Genomic DNA, 12,395 nt, shown 5'->3' with positions numbered 1-12,395 from the left:
GGAAAGAGCATCAATATTATAAATGAAACTAGTATTGACTACGTGTCTTAGTCTGTTTGCACTGCTGTAACAAAATATCACAGATTGGGTGGCTTAACATCATCAGAAATCTATTGCCCACAGTTCTGGAGCCTGGAAGTCTGAGGTCAGGGTACCAGAATAGGTGGGTGAGGGCCCTCTTCCACATGGCAGAAGGGGCTGGGAGTTCTGTAGAATCTCTTACAAAAGCACTAACCCCATTAGTGAGAGCTCCACCCTCAAGATCTAATCACCTCCCAAATGCCCCACTAACTAATGCCACCACGTTTTGGGGGTCAGGATTTCAACATATGAATTTGGGGGAGGGAGGCAGACTCAAACATCCAGACCATAGCAACATATTTGATTTGACTATCCCAAACTCTTACAACACATGGTATGCATTTCAAAGTTTTCATGAGTATATGTAATTGTAATCTGCTCTGTATTTTCGTACTCTTACCAAGTACAGAAGTACTTATTGATTGATTTATCTACGTCAGCAGCCCAAACACGTTTAACAAATCTCTACTTGCAAACTGTGAATCATTTGTAAATAACATATGACTGTAGAAGATATTTACCAAACCAAACAAACAAAAACCCTATCAAAAAAGAGGCATATCTGTCCCCCGCCCCGACACACACACCCATTCTGAGTTTTGTCTGCATTTCCATATGGGTGGTACATTGCAATTATCTGTCTAAATGCTCTTACATGTCAATAATTAACCAGAGACATTGAAACACCTTAATAAAGATTTACAATCACACTCCCTACATTTGACATTTCATTTATATGAAAACTGTTAAGCCTCTAATGAAATGCATTCAAAGGTCTCAGCTAACTGCAGTTACAGTTTTTGTTTTTACTGCTGTTTTTTTTAAAATTCTGCATTGAGAGCTATAGTTTTTTAAGTTAGGAGAATTACATGCAGAAAACACCACCTCTTTTCTTTTCTGAGTATCAAGTTCAAGAAACATTAGCCTTAGTATGAAAGTCTATAGGAAGCCAGCTGCATAAAAGTCAGCCTAACTTCTACAAATCCTCCACGACTCACGGTACTGTTCTTTAAGTGGGACAATGGGAAGAAAATGAAGACTAAACCAGGAAAGGCTAAGGAACCCTGTATTAATATGATTAAGTTACATTCCCTTTCTTAAATAGATGATATTATTAAGATTTAACAAGGAATTGCTCATGACTATAGAAAAGATACCTCTATGGTTCCTCCCTGGCAGTTAAGAGACACTAAACTTCGAATAAGGGTATCCTTCATATTTTTCGCATTCCTTCAACCTTTTCTCAACAGAGCATATAACAGAATTCAAGCTAAAGAGAAACTGTTGGATTCTGCCAGTTACAGACCTGGCAACTGACACTGACACTTCCCAGAAACAATATTTTTGGGTTATAGATTGTTTTAGTGATAAGAATAAAACACTTGGGGCTGGGGGAAAAAGGTGAAGGGATTAAGAAATACAAACTGGTAGTTACAAAATAGTCACAAGGATGTAAAGTACAGCATAGAGAATATAGTCAATAATGTTGCAACAACTATATATAGTGCCAGGTGCGTACTAATCGGGTGATCACTGCATAAATTACATCAATGTCTAACCACTATGCTGTACACCTGAAACTAATATAAAATAATATTGAATGTCAACTATAACTTAAAAAAGAATTTAAAAAAAAAAGAATAAAATACTTCAAGTTGAATGTTCATACAGTTCTAATTGGTCTTTGTTTTTCCCAGAATTCAATATAATAGTTACAATCACAGGATGTCAGGGCATGAAGGAGGCTAAACTGTTCCCCAACCTGGCTCTGTACCAGTCACCCACCGCCAGCAGGAAGTATCCACCCTCAGGGGCTGTAGGGTGGCCCCTTCTTGCTGTCACAACTCAGAGAACTATTTTGAAAGTTAATTTATATTGCTGCAGATCTCTTTAATCCAAGATTTCCCAAGATCTCTCATATTCCTATCTGACACAATACTTTTCCCCCAAACGCAATACTTTCTCAGTGTATATTCTGCTTATTCCTGTCAGTGAAGAAGATTCTGTAGTCTTCCTTTCTATAGTTTGTTTTCTGGGGGGAAATCGTTTTCTTGATATTTTCACATAGCCAAGAATCCCCACCAGAAGATTCTGACATAGCAAGGGTGGGGGTTATCCCATCTCCTGAAACTTCCCTGAGAATTCCTGCTCTTTCAAGAAATAATTTCTCCCCTGGTTATCAGAGGGTCCTTCTTGTCTCCAAATAGTCACACTTGATCAGTAATCCCTTCTATTATAGGTATTTTAATTAGAATTTTAACAAGATTTTTATTTTTATTTTCCTAGTCTACATTTATTTAGTTTTTACATGTTCTAGCTATTATCTTAAAATTTAAATTTAATTTAATATAGTTAATCTATGTCATGTCAACTTTTTCTGTCTTATTTAAAAAGTTTTATTTCATTTTATACTGACTATCTGACTTGGATTTGTTTTTATAATGCCTGACAAGAAGTGTGGCTACAAGGGAACTGACGGTGGAAAAGGCCTCCCTTCCCCAACTTTCCCTACTGCTCTGCTGCTTCCCAACTCCCAACCCACTGAAAAATTCTCCCTTAGGAAATTCAGGAGTTCACTCTGTATGGAATTCAGGCTCAGAGTACAGATGGCATATTTTATTTACTTGATAAATGTTGCTTCCTAGCATCTCGCCCTACTTAAAGCTGTTATAAAGAAGTCTTTGTTTTTGAAACCTATGAGTTCCAATGACAGCCACTGGATTTTGGATAAACCAGAATGTCTCAAGCCAGGAGACAAGAGTCATTGGAAGGTCACACAAATACAGAACCTGACACAGTAAAAAATAAGGGGTTGGAAGCTTAGACAATTTGAGGGCCCATCTTTAAGAAAATCAATATTTCAACGCAACACCCTCTCTGAACTTCAGAAGGGGTCTCTGTGAGTGAGGAGCCCTGATGCAGAAGCGGGGACTGGGTGGTGCCACATTGCCTGGGGGAATCAGGAGAAATGAGGTTCTGCCCAACTTCTGATGAATTAGTTTCCATAGCCCTGCTCTTCCCTTGCTAGAGGGATCACAGAAGGAGCCTTTTGGCTTGGACGTCTCTTGGCTTTCTGCCAAACACTGTGAAATCAAGGAAAAGCTGGACAGAGAAAGACTGAAAAATATGTTTTGTTCTTTTTTTTAAAGGAATCAGTGGGACACCTGCCAAGCAACCTAGGAAGTCAGAACCTACAGAGACAAAGAGGTCCTTCTTGTCTCCAAATAGTCAATCTGATTACCGCTGAGAAAGGCCCTACAATATAGGGAAGTGGTTGAGGGAGGCCTTTGCTGGCCTGCCTTCATTTCTCTCGTTTGCTTGCTCCCCACAGGAAACAACAGACAGTACTAAAGGGGTTATAGGGGCTAAATAACAACTGAGTAAATCTCTCCCTCCTGTTGAGTTCTTAAGACAAATTCCATTCAGGTAGTGAGAGACTAGAATCAAATCCTAGTCCAGTATTTACAAAGTGGCATTGGGAAAGAAGAACATGACCTCTCTGACCTTCAAGGTCTATGAAATGGGGATAAAAAGGCCTACGGTAAAGATGGTTTTGTGGCTTAAATGAGATGAGTTAAACGCACCTAGCACAGCAGCCACTGTGATAAATCATTTAATGGCCATAAATTTTTTGCAATAGGACACTGTCACTCCTGTCATCCAGAGGTGAAGCCCATGTCTCTGCCCCCCAGGAATGTGGGTTGGCCTTGCCACCTGCTGACAAATAGAATACACCAGAAGAGAGGCTAGGCAGTTCTGAGGGTAGGAAAAGGAGTTAAGGAAGGCCTCAAAAGACCTTGTAGTATCTGCCTTTCACTCTCCTTTGGTGTTGCCCTGAGACTGTCATGTAAGAAACCGTCTCATCTACTAAAGGATAAGAAGCCATATGGAGAACTGAGGCTGCCCAGCTGACAAGCAACACTCAATACCAACTACTGTTTCCCCGAAAATAAGACCTAGCTGGACCATCAGCTGTAATGCACCAAAGAAGCATTAGAGCTGATGGTCTGGCTAGATCTTATTTTCGGGGAAATAGGGTACCAGCCACATTGGCAAGCCATCTGCATCTTTCAGCCCAGTTGACCCTGCAGCTGGATGCAGCCACATGACTGAGCCTATACCAACTGAATAACAGCCTAGCCACCCACAGAATCATAAGAATTAATAAATCATGGTTTTAAGCCACTAGATTTTTGGCACAGTTTGTTATTCAGCAATAGATCAAAACACCACTCAACAAAGGATAGTGCTTATGATTACTACCTACCCTTTCCTAAGCAAGAAATGTTATATCTACCTCTCTAATGGCAAGTCATAGAGGGATAGGACAGTCTGTATGTACAGCAATGTGATCACTTCTCTCCTTTTAACCTTTGACCTAGAACCCCTGAAGCTTGTCTACACCTATGATCTGACTGGGGAATTTGGTGCTTAAATGAGAAGACAGCAAGGAGTTTTAAATTTTTCTAGGTGGCCCTTACCCTTATACCTAAGGGTCACTTAAAACTCTACCCAAGGTATCTTGAAAGTGGTTTCCCTTCTGATCTCCTCCCATAAGGCTGCCATTGCCTCAAATTGATTCCAACTGCACTATTTTCCAATAAACATGGTACTTGGCTACCTGATTCAGTATCTGGTTTGACACAATCAGGTAAACAAAAAATCTAAACACACTAACATACATGTTTCCTTGAACCACTTCACAGGCTAGTGAAGTGATGTGTAAATAGTATCAGATGTGGCTTCAGGTGGTCACAAGTTTAACATTTACTACAAACTTCATGTTTCAACTCATGGTAAATCCTATAAAAGTACCTAAGCTTGACCCATAGACTTGGTAATAAAGAACTGTCTGGGGCATTGTTCCTGAGGCAAGACTTAAATGGATGTGGTCATGGAAGCTCAGTTTCAGTGGCTCATGGGAGTCGAACGTTTTCCCAGGTTTATGAAATTGGGTCAAGCAACCCCAGCCGATAGACCCCTAAGTCCTAGTAATACTCTCACATTCTACAACCAATTAACAATTTTAAGCTTGGGAAGACTTCTTGGAATGGTAGCTCTGACCCTTTCTAACTTGTGGAGTTAATTGATCCATGTGAACAAGTACCATTCTTTCTGCATGGACCAAGTGCAGAGTTTTGTTCTTTCTTTTTTTTTTTAAGGAAAATATTTTGTTCAGTCATTATTATAGTTCTAATACATTAATGCCTTCTAAACAGCCTCACTTCTTAGTTTGTTAGTTGCAAGCCTAGTATTCTTGGGCAAATAGGTTCTACTCACAAAAATCCCATTAAAATGATATATTCTGTACTACCTAGGGGGAAAAAAGTGTCCAAAACAATATCAGATTGCTCTTTACGTTGGTCATGTAACCCTTTAGGTCCTCATAAAGCTGTTTCTGATTTAAACACATGAACTTACACCTCAGCCTAATCTGAGCAGTGCCAAGGCATGACACCCCTAGCCAGTAACAAGGAACATAATGTGAAATGGTTCAGGAAGCAAAGGCACTAGAATTACTGTACTTTATGAGGAGTGTCGTTGAGAATGCTGGCCATTGTAAATGCAGTGTTTTCTTGATGAAAATCCAAAGGAGAAATTTCTCCCCGCTCCTAGAATCAGGACTAGCTGGGTTTCTCCAATTTGGTTTCTCTCCTAGACATCTTGAAGCATGTGATAGATTGTTGGCCTCTTCTCTTTGGCTGCTAGAAAGCTTATCACCAGCACTTCCAGGAAGAAGATAACAGTACTTCAGAGTACACTAACCAAACTCCTACCTCCATCTTATTTTCCTTTGATGGAGGAAAATAAGAGTATTTTTTTTTCTACTCTAAATTTACTTTACCTTGTCACATTGTATGCATCTCTGTAAGCCATTCCAAATTGGTTGTGGAACAAAGTAGGGTATAAATAAAACTAAAGATAGTATTGTCAGCGTGTATGCCTCATCCCCCTACTCTAGATAGGGACCTCTTTATAACAAGAGCTGCACATTACCACACTTTGAAATTCCTAGTGTCTAGTGCTATGTTTTTACTACTGAGTGACTATTTGGGGAATTAAATGATAGAATATGCAAATCTTGATAGCACTATGTTACCTGAATTATAAAATAAGCAGTCTACCATGTTATCTTTTACCTTCAAAATAAATTCCCATGCATGTGAAGGGATGCATGTACATGGGTGTTTACTACAGCTTTATTAGAAGAAACCTTAAGGTCCAATGATAAGCAAATGGTTAAATATATTCATACAGCTACACCATCACAGGTTATACAGACATTCAAATGAACAAGCCGATACAGAAGAATGCCCATCACATACTGTGGAGTGAAAAAACACAGTAGGCTGTGAAATCATAAATTTTTCATAAATACATAACTGGACACATTTTGGCATTTGTAGAGAAAAAGATCGGAAGGGCTATAACCCCAAAACTGGTAACTGATTGTGTTTGGGAGTGAAACTGAAGAAGGTGGGAGTTGAGGGAAGAGTATTGGTTGTTTGTAATGTGATTTATAGTGAGCAAGTTTCATTTTTGTAATTTAAAATTAAAAAAACACTGAAGAAAACATTTAGAGACTTGAGGCTATAAAGCATTCTCAAATCCTCAAAAATGGCCAATGCCTTAAGAGTTTGGTTCAGAGATACTAAGCGAGGATATACTCCGAGCAGTTTTGCCTTCCCTTCAGACAACTCAGCCTCCCATCCTACAACCTTTATCTTGCCCTGATTCTTCCACAAAGCATGTAAGAAACTGATCTGCTAAGTAACACTCCTGCAGGTTTTTAAAATATGAAAAGGCCAAGAATCGTTCTCAATTGGAGCACAGCTGTAGTCTTTATAAGTCTTTAAAATAGCATATAACAAATTATAAAGCATTTCAATTCATAATTGTCTCACTATTTTTATGTTTTAGAGCAAAATAGTTTACTGAGCAAGACTAGTTTAAGGAATTATGTCCCTAAAATGTAACACTTTGTAAATGGTTTTTTAAATTTGTTCTAAATTTTTCATCAAATGAAAATTCCTTCTTCCTCCTATTCCACAAATAAATACACACCAAATAGACAGAAGTTTTCTATGCCTCAAAATGTACTGTTTAAAAGTTTTTAAGGCCTATTTGGAGAAAGCTAATTAAATTGACAAGATCGTTTTTCCATGTCCCCAAAATTTAAAAGTTAAATCAAAACAAATGTATGAACCCATCAATGTACAGTTATTTCTAGGGTGGCCACAGCAAGATGCAGTGGACACTAATACAGCACAGGCTGAGACCCAAACATGGGCTCCTTAGGAATAAGCAGGCATACACCATAAGTCCAGGGCTCAAGATAATATCAGAGAAAACAGAGGTGAAAGCAGTAGATAGAGATCAGAGAGTTGAGGAGAGGTAAAGTTAAACTCTGAAAACATCAGCTAAGGTAAGAAAATCAGACAAGGAAGGGCCGGGTCAATGGGAGGATCCAACTAGGTCAGCATGTGGATGATAAAAGCAAGCAGTAACCAAGCAACTGGGTGAACTCTGATACCTGTGTACATTTTCCTCCAGGCTTTGTTATTCTTGCCCACGGGTGAGTGTGCTAGGTGTAGGAGTCAGATATTAATTGTTATAAAAAGGAAACCAAAGGCCTGCAGAGAAACTCTAGCCTCGATTAACTCCAGTGCACAAATACTAGAATTCACTCAAAGATGCTGAGTGCTGCCTTGCCTATTTCTCCAAGAAGCTTTTTTGGCAATCTCAAAATCTATGAGTGGTGATTCCAGTTTGATTGTAGATCTTGAAATAGATGTCTAAGGAAGCGTTGACAATCCAACCCTTTTATAAAATGTAATGAGAATACTATGCTTTTCCAGTTCCCTGTGAGGCAAGCAACCAACTTCCTAACAAGTATGATCAGCAAATGGGCTTTGGAAATAACACATTCCACCCTTTTCTTCTGCACAAACTTCTCAAAGCTGGATGGGAAGCTATGAGCCACCCACCTAACCCTCTCTGCACCAGGAGCCCCTTTGCTCCCAATCCGGCTGATAAAAGTAGACGTGGCCTACATCCATCAGCTGTAAAAATGCATTTTGTCCTGTGATGTAATCCAAAAATGTCTGAAACACTGCTTTAGACAAGCTTTATCCACCATCTACTCAGACCGCCCCATTGCTGTTGGTCCCACTGCTCAGCGACTCCTTTCCTCATGTTGGCTCAAGCTCTGAACAGACTTCTGGCTGCCTTATTCATCAACTGTTTTCACAAACCTAAGCCTTTTACAGTGATTACAAGCTTCTTCTCATGTGTCCACAGGACTGCCTTCTCCTTGAACAGACCAATGTTCTAAGCAAAAAAAAAAAAAAAAAAAAAAAAAAATCCTTTGCTACTCCTGTCTTCTTTAAGGTCTGGGAATTACTTGTAGCACATCCAACTGTCTCACTATGAATAACAAAATTCAGAGCCGTAGGACTCCATTTCTTTGTGAGCTACCTTTCATCTCCAACAAGAAAAAACACCACCAAAATCACTCTGAAATGCCTCCGATTTTCTTACACAATTCACCTTGCTTTTGCGATGTAACGCATTCTCAGGGATAACCCACCCAGTGTCTGGTACCCATACCAGGTGAACACAGCTCATCCCTAATGCTGACCTAAAGTCTGTTTCCCATCCTTGAGAGCAGATGATCACTCCACCTCATCCTGGTATACTCCTCCTCTCACAAGGCAAATGGAAAGAGGGAAAGCACAACACAGTGAGGGTATGAGTGCAGAGGCATCCTTTCCTCCCCAAAGGACAAGGGTACAAGCTGTCCAGCACAACTCCGCCCCAGTCCTGCCTGCCCTTTTTCAGTCGCCCGCAATTCTCACCCAATTAATTCACTATCTTCCTCTCAGGGAAAAAAAAATAGTTCTCTGTATCTTCTTATGGACTTTTCTCAGCCATCTTCATCTGTAAATATAGGACAATAATTTGAGAAGAAGTGTGTGGGGACACACCAGCATCTGAAGGTTTCTTAGGAATTAAACTGCTCAGTTCCACCTCCCCTACATGGAATGTCAGCTTTGAGAGAGGGACATAAATGCTGGATCTCCTTCCCAGCACCAAGGGAGGAGAGTGAACAGGTGTAGAACTACAGGCCAGCTGCACTAGACCCTCAAAGGGAACAGGACAGACGAATAAGTCACACCTAGGATACCAGCTCTGTTATTCCCCAGGGCTCCTTTACTACCTCTCTGGTCATCTTGTTATTGGGAGGGTCCTCCATCCCCTCCCAAGTCACCACTTTCGCCTCCCCACTCCTATGCTGGGAACTCTTAATCAGTGTAGCACTGAGTTAGATTTCTGATAGCTACCTGCTCCCAAAGCCTCCATTTACCTTGATAATCAAATGAATCTCTCTCCAATAGAGATTCTAGAAAACGAAGGAAAAAGTAGGCCAACTCTTGCAGCCATTCTCCAGGGTCCATTCAGAAAATCCCACTTCTTTGAAGTTTGCTATAAAGTTTCAGCCCCTTGATACTGCCATTCCTAGGTACTCCAAGTACATGCCTTTAACTGCAGAGTCACTATTCCTTCCAACATGGTAAAGTAGGCTTAGAGTGAAAGGAATAGGAATAGCTCACAGCGCAAATAATTCTGACTGGCTGAGCAGCTGGGTATGAGACATCCAGCTCTAGACAGATAAAACTCATACAAGATCACACAGTAAAGATTCGAACTCTGGAGGGAGGTAATGTGGCCAAAGGAATTGCAGGGATAGGAAAAAAGAAGCACCCTCAAAATAGAGTATCCTATGGATCATTTGATGGCACAGGAAGGAGGGGGCAAATACACTAACATCTGGGATTCCTCCTGTCGTTGTTTCCAATCTTCTAGCTGGCAGGGATACACTTTTCTCATTTAGTTTCACCCCTAGAATTTAAGGAAAAAACAAACAAGGGGAAAAAATTCTCTACTTGACATATAGCACAGATGAAAGAGAAATGGTACTCTCTACGGCTATTACCTTAACTGACTACACAAAGAGGACGCTGCAGCCTGATCTATATTATGTGCTCACACAGCAGTATCTCTTAAAACACACACAATCCAAGATCCATTCTTCTCAACTCCATTTATGACTGAGTAAAGATTTTACTAAAATGGAAGCTTTTTTTCCTACTGCACACGTCAACTCCTAACATCCATACAAACTTTTCCATCTTGCCCCCAACTGCTATCAGATTAATTTAAACACCGTTAAAGATCACTTTTGAAGAAAAATTTTATAGTTTCACATAAAAGTGTGCACCACATTAACACTCAGATGTGCACAACTAAGAAAACACTGGCCAGTAACAGCGACCCTTTCATGAACTTAGATAAAAACTCAAAGTTTTCGTCGAGGTTGTCCTACCTTCCTGGGGCTGTACGAAAAGGCTAGCATTATGGATCCCATTTCATGGCCAGGTAAACCGAGGCGCTTAGTTTAATCAACTTGCCCGGTGTGACAATGGTAGAGCTGGAAACAGAAACCCAATGTGTCAGCCTCCGACTCTGCGCCCAGTTCCTTTGCGCTAGACTCCTTAGTACGCGGTGGCTAAAGATGAGACCCACTTGAGCACCGCCACGGTGAATAAAAGCTTCCTTTTTATTTAGTAGGGAGAGGTGGAGGGGGGAGACTTACCCACTTGATGCACCTGACTGTGTACCGGCTTCTACCAAGAAGGTTTTCCCTGATGCCCAAAGCACCCGTCCGTTTGAGCTGAGACCCAGGAGGCACTCCAGGCAACCCGCGAGTGGGACTCACGGAGGTGTCCGGGCGGGCAGGAGCTGCGGGCCAGGACCCCACCTGAGCAGGAGGCGGGCCAGAAGATGCTGAGCCGCCGCACGCACCTGCCGGCGCCGCCACAGCCCCGCGCTCGTGGAACGCCCCCGGCCTCCAGAGCCCTGGCCGCACTAGGCCGGGGCGGAGACCCGCGGGGCCAAATGTACTCGCCCTCTTCCCAAAGCCCTGAAAACGGCGTCACCTGTGCCGCGTCCCGGGGCAACTAGCGTGAGCACGGCGGCTGCGCGCGGTCGGGTTCCAGGAGTCCGGTCCTGCGGCCAGGCCCGAGGGCTGGCCCCGGCGAGAGCCCGCCCGCAAGATGCTCCGCTGAGCCGGGGAGACGTCCCGGAGATCCAGCTGCCGCCGCGCCCGGACTGCGGGCTCGGGTTACCGCAGCGCGGCTCCTTAAAGGGGCCGCGGCGGACCCGGCTCCCGCTCCGGCTCCGCGCGGCTTCGAGCCCCTGCCAGAGTGGGCGGGGCCCCGAGGCCCGCGGCCCGCGGCGGGGCCGATTTTGGGGGGCTCGAACCCGGGTCCCGGGAAGGATTCAGAAACGAGGACCGTCGTGGCGGGCGGTGGAAATCCTAGAAAAGCACCCTCACCCGGGAAAGAGCGGACGGTGCCTGGCTGTACAAAGCGAGTAACAGCCCGCAAGTGGGGACCGACCTGAGTCTGTTTCCACACTGGTCAGTACCTGGGCTCGCCACGTCACCAGAATTCCTTTCAGGTTATGAGTTTACATTGTGCCTTAAATTCCCAAATCCTGCCCAAAAGAAGCGTATGGTTTCATCATCAGAAAGGAGAGGACGACGCAATTATTGATTTTTCCGGCCACGTCTGACTTGGCCGAAGGCCGGTCCCTCCGCGTTCTTGCTTGGGGCTGCAGGTGCTTTCTACAGAGGATAGGGGGCGTGTGTGCAAGAGGCACGTTCTCCAAGCAGCCTCCTCAGAGGGTCTGAAAAACACCGTGGAGAATGCGCCAGCACTCGGTCTACACTTGGAGCCCCTCTGCTGTCAGGGTGGGGAAGTAGGATTTGAATTTGTGGTGCTAGCTCTGAATTTCAAGTTGCCCAGAGCATAAAGTTTGCCATTAAATAGTAGCTCTTCTGACGGGCTAAATATAGGCTCAAAAACGTCCAAGTGTTCTGGATCAACAAGATAAAGTTGTTTTTTAATAAAACAAAATAATGAAGAGGTATAGTTAGGCTGTCATAATTTACAAAAAGTGATTACAAATCCTTTTTTGGAAAGAGGTAAATTCTAGGTAATTATTTAGTAAACACCACTATTATTAACGTAGGACAGTTATTTGTAAGAAATATCTATCAATAGAGCTAATATATCTTACCTAATACATACCCAGGATACCAAAAAAATGTATACAAGTGGACACTTTGGTCAATGTTGCTCAAACAGTAGTTCGCTGTAATCAGAAGTGTCTGGACGCTGATGGTAACCACTTTGAGCACCTCTTGTAATTGTAGAAGTCAAACGTGACATATTCATCTTTCGTTATCG

At 42.4% G+C, this 12,395-nt stretch overlaps 1 protein-coding gene across 1 annotated transcript in view; it reads right to left on the bottom strand.

Annotated features, from left to right (window-relative positions):
* The window catches only part of TLCD4 (TLC domain containing 4), a 64,916-nt gene extending 53,388 nt beyond the window's left edge, over positions 1 to 11,528 (bottom strand). The window contains 2 exon segments of the mRNA XM_033092317.1: positions 10,469 to 10,573; positions 10,739 to 11,528. The gene's annotated coding sequence lies outside the window, so the exon portion shown is untranslated.
* Positions 11,529 to 12,395: the final 867 nt, after the last annotated feature.

Source organism: Rhinolophus ferrumequinum, chromosome 22, assembly GCF_004115265.2.
Source record: "Rhinolophus ferrumequinum isolate MPI-CBG mRhiFer1 chromosome 22, mRhiFer1_v1.p, whole genome shotgun sequence".
Taxonomy (NCBI): domain Eukaryota; kingdom Metazoa; phylum Chordata; class Mammalia; order Chiroptera; family Rhinolophidae; genus Rhinolophus; species Rhinolophus ferrumequinum.
This window is presented reverse-complemented; position numbering and strand designations above follow the sequence as displayed.